The sequence below is a fragment of the Lepisma saccharinum genome, chromosome 2, assembly GCF_977018435.1.
Source record: "Lepisma saccharinum chromosome 2, izLepSacc3.1, whole genome shotgun sequence".
In the NCBI taxonomy this organism is placed as follows: domain Eukaryota; kingdom Metazoa; phylum Arthropoda; class Insecta; order Zygentoma; family Lepismatidae; genus Lepisma; species Lepisma saccharinum.
This window is the reverse complement of record NC_139230.1, coordinates 23,965,570-23,973,192: the sequence shown is the minus strand read 5'-3', so window position 1 is coordinate 23,973,192 and position 7,623 is coordinate 23,965,570. Positions and strand designations below refer to the sequence as shown.

Here is a 7,623-nt window from a genome sequence, read left to right as displayed (position 1 = left end):
ACTTGAGCAACTTTGAGTTCTGACGTCACGGAAGAAATCTTTTTAATTTTAGGCTAGATGCCTACATTGTCAGATTAGGCTAGCTAGGTTTAGTTCTCTTAGCCTAAATAATAATTTTTCATTGTATTTATGCTAATGGAACTTCATATAACAGGCCTAAACTAACCTCGTATGAATTCCTCTTCTGACGTCATAACACAAGGTAGCAAAACTGCTGTACGGAGAGGAAGACCTGTGGTACAGTGGGCATATATGCCAATCCCACTCAGTTCAGCATAGGCGTTTTCATTCTCCTCCCCGATTGGCTGATTTTGCGGATGTGACGTCACACCAACACAAAAAACAATTGAATGGATAATCCGAATTGATAAACAACGAACATGCGTAAGTGAACCGGGGGAAGCAGACGGCTTTTGCGGTAACTGGGGCGACACTAGAACTGCGGTGGCAGGCGGACGAAACTCGAATTCCAGGATTTGCGAGAATCTCGGAACTTGTGTGAATATCGGGAATTATGAGAATCTCGGAGAGCCTACGCGTTACCGACGCACCGAGTTTTGAATTTAACTGGCAACGTTTGTCGTCTTTACATCGTCGAACCTGCATTGAGTTTTTGTTATATGTGTTTGCCGATTTTCCTCGAGTTTGTTTGTTCTTTGGTGGATTTGTATCTTTCAAACATGTTACGTAATGCAGCTAGAAGTCGAGAGTTCTCAACGTTTAAAATTTCCGAAGATCTGGCGAGGTATGTACGATAAAAGTTTATATATTTTTTTCTATGTAGAACTAGTTTTCAGAAATTTATCTAACTCTGAAAGTTATTTTTACAACTATGCCTGATACCATTGAACGTACAGTAAAAATAATATTTATTTTGCCTAATTTCATGTTCACCTCGTGCTTGGACGTGTGCTAGCTCGATACAGCCTTTCTTTCTAGTAAAATTCGAATCTTGCAACAAAATTGAGGGTGGGTTTATGTTTCCGTTATTGTCTAAAAAGAAAGCTGTGTGTAGTCACGGCACGATGTCATTTTTGAATAAATGCCAAGTGTTTCGTCTGTTTTGTACATAATTGCACCACGTAAAAAAACAAGCAAAAAAAACTGCCTTGTATATTTCCTCTATCATCGAAAGTTTCGTATATTGGCTAATTTTAAATTCTACCATGTATACTTGTGTTTAGTCAAGGCTTGCATGAAATGGTGATAATGAAATTGGTTGTGTGATGCTTTCTGCAAATCGTCTTCACACATCTCTCTCTAATTTTGTGCCCAGCTTGCAATGTTGGCTTATGATGCAAGGAGGAACAACTCCCTCATTTTTCAACAAAAATGGAGAGGAAAGATGTTTCTGGGCAAACATATGTATGGTAATCTGCGGGAATTGTTTTATGTCTTTGTAAATAAATTATACCATAAATTAATTATTATTTGTGCTATGTGCTTGACTTTTTAAACTTCAAAACTAATAAACATTTGTTCTTATTTTCAGATTTGCAACTGGTTAGCAACAATCAAAATGATGGATGCAATATCTGCTTCCCTGCTTTTACTCTGAAGTGGCACTTCACAACTGTTCCCAGTTTAGATGCAGCAGTTCAGTTTGAGCCACAACCAAATATTTCAAGACAAGTGATTTATGTACTAATGACATTCCCCTGACAATGTTTAAAGGAGATCTCAAACTAATGCACATGTGTGATTTCCTGCTTGGCACAATCCAGCACAGCGGTATGTAACCGCAGTGAAAATGTTCCGACATAAATCTTGCAAGATCCCTGTGTACTTACTTGCTTAACAAAGATGAAAGCTTTAAGTGAATAGAAAAAATATGAATGTCAGTATCAACATTATTAACGTTTAGTGAAAATATGTTTTGAAAAAAAAATGTTTTTCAGTGATTTGATCAGTTTATGGTGAGACAGATTCCTTGCAGTGGGAAAAAAAATAGTGTATTCTGTTTCTAGTTTTATGCCATACCCCAGTTTTTGTCTAATGCTGCTAAATAATATGAATGTTGTGGGGGGGGGGGGGGATATGTACTACAGGTAAGTTATGTGAAAACAGTCCAGGCAGATAGTGAAGACATTTTTTTGTCCCCAGTGAAAATAAGTAGTTTTCCCAGATTGTGTAAATGATGTGCTAATGATGTATGATGTTTACCCAGCATTGTGATTACAATCAGTTTCTACTTAAAACCAATAATTTTGAGCATTGGGTTTGAAAGCCAGTTGGTATGCCTTGGTTTTCGAAGGACTGTTTTAGTTTACGGAGTGACTAGTTTCACCAGGTGGTGAAGCTAGCTTTTGAGCAATTTTCAGCAGATTTTAAGCTGCATGTCAGGGTGTCTACCAAAATAACAAATCTATTTTTTCCCCTTTTTCTTAGCATGTATTTAATCACGCCCTACTTAGGTATGGTTGGAAATTAAGAAAAATAGATATTTTTATTCAATGAAAAACTTCTACAACAAGGCTGGTTAAGATGAAAACTGAAGCTGTACTTTAACAAGAGATTTAGACTTGCTTTAATTATTAATGCTTCAGACTTCATCCTGGATGGGGAATGGCCACATTACTTTAAAATATTGTTACAAACCTTTACGCATGTAACAATGCAATTTGGTATAATTTTCAAAGCCGGGAAACTGGTTTCTTCAAATTTACAGGAGAAAGTACTTATGTAATTGAGTTTCTGTAGACTTGTGATAGGTCCTACAAGTGTTCTTTCTCATCGGTAAATTTATTTTACCGTTAATTCATGTTTGTGTGTGAGTGCTAATGGAACCTAACCTAACGGGCGTAACCTAACCTTGTAGCCATACCTCGTCCCCGTGATGGTTCGTGGGGCTATAGTGAATTTTTGCCCTTCCGTAGGTATTTTTCTATGAAAATGAGTGCTAATGGAACCTAACCTAACCTCGTAGGTATACCTCGTCCCCGTGATGGTTCGTGGGGCTATCGTGAATTTTTGAGGCTAACATCAATGGTTTTTGGGGCCAACATCAACCATCCACGGTAGCCCCAAAAATTCACGATAGGCCCACGAACCATCACGGGGACGAGGTATGCCTACGAGGTTAGGTTAGTTTCCATTAGTACTCATTTTCACAGAAAAATACTTCTGTAAATACTTTCCAATGCCTGATCATGTAATTTCTGGTCTTGAGCACTTTAGACTATTCTCTCTACCTGGTGACACACCCATTTTTAATTTAAAATAATTCTTAGGAGCAAGTTCAGCAACACTTCTTTTGTTTTTAGTTGAACAAATTTATTTCTGCCGTCATGGGCAACATGATTGTAAAGAAACAAATATATTTTTTTTCTTCTGAAATCAGACTGAGTATTTATGCTGGCAACATATACATTCAGGCATGTGTTTGTTGCTTAAAAAATGCAAGACACCAATGAAATGACACTGTTAAAGAATATGGTCACCCAATTTTTTGATTGACAATGTTCTATGAACATCACTTACAGTAATTCATGTTGTAAACATCTTTTTAAAAATCAGGGTAACACTTTACTATACCAGAGACGGATTTCTTCAAATTTACATGAGAAAGTACTTACGCAAATCATTTTCTGTAGCATTATTGATGTTCGGGAATGTAGTTTTGATCCATTTTAATGCGAATGCATGTGGTTTTCTACGAAAATCTATTTCCAACACGCTATTGCTGCTCCTAAAAGCCGATGTCCGTATATGCTAAATTGAACGAAAGGAGTGCTAATGGAACCTAACCTAACCTAATAGGTATACCTCGTCCCCGTGATGGTTCGTGGGGCTAACGTCAATGGTTTTTGTGCTACCCGTGGATGGTTTGTGGGAAATAACGAACAACAGTAAGTACTCGTTAATGTAAGAAATATATATTATTTTCGTTAGAAATTCATTATTTCACCTAAAGAAATGTTCCGCAATGCAAGACAGTACGTTAGCAATGTAAAGAATTGTGAAATAAATAATTGATAGGTGTCTCCGGTATAGTAAAGTAGTACCAAAATCAGTATTCCATGGTCAATTTCCATTTTTTAATATTTTTACCTAATCTGTGGTGGTTGATTTATGATTACTGTTATTGGCTTTGTAGGACAGGCAGAATGCCTGGTTAAAGGTTACCGAGGTTCCAGCTTGTGTAGTGGCCTGGACGGTCGGACATATTGATCTCAGTCTAATAAAGAGTCAGCCAAACTGAACAATACATTTTACAGTGTAGTATGTGGACTAGCCTATGGAGATAACTGCTAATTAGTAACAGTAAGTTCTTTTCTGAACTGTGTTGAGTGCTGGTGTTAAAAAAAGCAGTTTTTTTGTTGTTTTTTTGCAACAAAGTGAAATAACAAAATTTGCATGAAATTTGTCACTGGTTCTTATTTTAATTGCTGAAATCCTGTTTTTCATATTTACTTTAATGGTGACATATTAGCAGTAATTATTTCAAGTTGAATGGGATTTTTTAAATTCAAAACTTGTAGCAAAAATTGCAGTACAAGCACCTCCACAAGTTGTAATGTAATATCAAGGGTATATTTTTCACAAGGGATGCTTATAAGGTCCTGTGTTAAGCAGTGTTTTGTGTGAATTATAACAGCTATGTGTTTCCTTATTTTAAAAATAAAATCGAACTGTTACATTAATATGTCTCTTTTTCCCCCCAGAAGAAATAAGTTCTTTATGGATGGATATTGCCGCTCCAATGCCAAAAGCACGAAAGTGCTAAATCTTACTTTTGAGATGAAAGCATTTTAGTCACTATCCCAGATTATTAATAACTTTTGCATTTAATTAAATGTTGTCATTGGGAAAATATGCACCCACTTGTGACTGTTTATTACACCATGTAAATGTATCAACAAATATTGATGAGCAACTGCACTAGGTTAAATAGTCAAAATTTGCACACTCGTGGTTTTGGCATTGAACGACAATATGTGTTGCGTGTTGCAATATGTTCTGCGTGAGGTTAATATATGATATAAGCGATTTGTTGATTTTAAGTTGATATGATTGTAGGATGGAAATAAAAATGTGCAATGCACTTTGCTTCTTATGTTTTGTTCTTTGGCATTGTAATTCACAATTATGGAATTTTGTTTCATATAATTACCCCATAAATAACCACAATTTCTAAAAATCTGATGTAGTGAAAGCAATTTTGGTCAACTGAAGAGAAATTGTTATTCATTTCAAACCAATTGTATAGCATCGAATGTGATAATTGAGAATCAGAGTGGAACCATGATTAATATAATGGCAGAGTAGCTAGATATACATATTTTCTCTTTCTATCCTTCAGCATCAAATATAAAATAATGCATGCAGACGGGGGGGAGTAACTTGGAATTATTTAGGTAGGAATTGCTATTTTTGCTTTGTTGCATTACTGAAGGTCTGTCAGCAAATTAGTTTTCAAAAATTTCTCTTCTTTCAAAAACCTCATTCCAAATTGTGAGAAAATATTTACAATTCCTTCTCGGAAATTCAAGTTCCATCTTTCTGTGGTTTGTTTTCAGTGAAACAGATGAGGGAGAGAAATTTTTGAATAGTACTTTGCTGGCATGTACCAAAGGCCCAGTGCACTTTTTTCACAGCAACATATTTCAAGCGAATCTTAAGGAGCTGCCGTGAGAGAACACCTTAGTGATCAGCATCTATGGTAAAAAAAAATATTTTGCAAATAAATTCAATTCATGCCATAATGTTTGGTGTGAATAAACTGTAGAGGTGAGTAACATGAAATATCTGTATGAATTCTGTTTTGAAACTGCTACCAACTATGATGGCAAGTGCAGTTTCTCATGCCTTGACCTTGCTCATTTTGTGCAAATAAAATTTAACATTTCCAGAAGTACTGCATTGATTTTTGCAAGTGCAGTTGGATGTTCATGTAATTACAGGTATCAGTAGACAAGGGACGTAACTTAGTTTTCAATGAATTAGAGGTTCGAGTTTTTTAAAAAAGGATTGAAACCTAATCTTGCCTAATACTTTACAAAATTTTCATTTCTGCCACATTTAATTTGTGAGTGCTTTCATCAAATGCAGTGATTTTCTGTTATAAGCATGTTTCACCTACGTCACAAACTATTCATTGTCTCTTTGAGAAGCCATTATGGAGGCCAAATCTTGTGAACACACGGAATTCAAGCAAGTGGGCTGGAGATTTGAACCTTATTGATGATGTACTTGGTGCAATATTCACATTCTTGAATCCTGAATTCAATGCACTTTTCTGCCATTATAGTAATTATTATTCATTATATATAATGTTGTTCAAACAAGTTCACTATTTTTTCTTACACATGGTGACTGTGCATCACATGAAACCCACCTGTTGAATCCCGTAATTTTTTCATGATAGATTCTGCTAGTTTTTGCAACTAGTTTGATCAGAAATTGCATTATGTTACTAATGTAATGTAATGGAGTCTCAAATGTTTTATTTTACAGTACAGTTCTGCAAACATACAATTATAGTCTGTACAGTTTGTTGTAGGTTTATTTTTCTACCATGTATTAAGAAGATACACATACTAAAGTTCAAAACTACGAAATCCATACTCTTGGTTAGGGTTGCCAAATATCCTTTATTGTGCAATTTCGTTTTGTTCCTGTAAAAAATTATATATTATTTCAATGTAATATATAATGTGAATTTAAATGTATGAAATATATCACCTGTGTGTTAGTGTAACTGGTTTTTATGTACCCCGTCTGTGTGCAAAAAGAGAAATATGGCAACCCTTACCTTGGTGTATGTGTAAGTATTTTCTTCATCTAGAATATTTCTCGTGCAGAAAAAGGAAATTGAATACATTGTGAACAGAATTTTTCGGAGAAATTTAGCTATTTGTTTTGCCTAAAAATGTCTTTTAGGAACTCATTGAAGACAAAAGATTATTCTTATTACTTTTCACGAAATTCTAATTAGTTAATAAAAATAAATTTATTTGTCTAAAAGATAAAATATTGGCCTATTTCTTCGAACGAAAAAGGCTTTCTTTGCGAAAATGGAAACAGACGATCGGTGGTTCTGAAAACAAGCAGACGAACGGTGGTTCAGGGAATGCTGTGCGTTGCCATGGTAACGGCATGACGGAACCATGTGACGTCACGCTCCCGGCGATACTAGCGCTGCGGCGACAGGCGGAAGAAGCACGCTAGCAGACGACAAATGATTTCCACGGGAGGTATAGGAACATTCCCATCTGTAAAACCTATTTCTAATCTGTGCGTAAGTGTGTGCATTAATAATATATTATAATATTAATGTAACAACGGTGGAAATTGTGTGTAGTGTGTGCAACAGAAAAGGCACTTTCGTACTGTAAACAGGAGATATAATTAACTATAATGCTAGTTGAGTTAAGAGAAATCAAAGGATATCTGTATGTATTTAAAAGAAAATCAACACAAGCGAAATCTTAGACATTTGAAGTGAACCATGATATTCTTTATCACCTGCTAAGTTTTAGTTTCGTACAGCAGAGAAATATTGTAATTTGCAGAAAATAAAAACACGTTGTTAAGTACGAAGCAGTATTCTTGATAACTTTAATTTTATCCTTTAAATATTTCCTTCGTGCTATTTTTACACTAAAATGCGCCCAAGTTTTG

The 7,623-nt window shown here is 35.3% G+C and overlaps 1 long non-coding RNA gene across 1 annotated transcript; it reads left to right on the top strand.

The window, feature by feature from the left end:
• Window positions 1-557: 557 nt before the first annotated feature.
• On the top strand, window positions 558-4,623 carry LOC145984376 (uncharacterized). The gene is made up of 2 exons (XR_014441302.1): window positions 558-745; window positions 1,493-4,623. It is a non-coding gene; the product is annotated as an uncharacterized LOC145984376 (long non-coding RNA).
• Window positions 4,624-7,623: the final 3,000 nt, after the last annotated feature.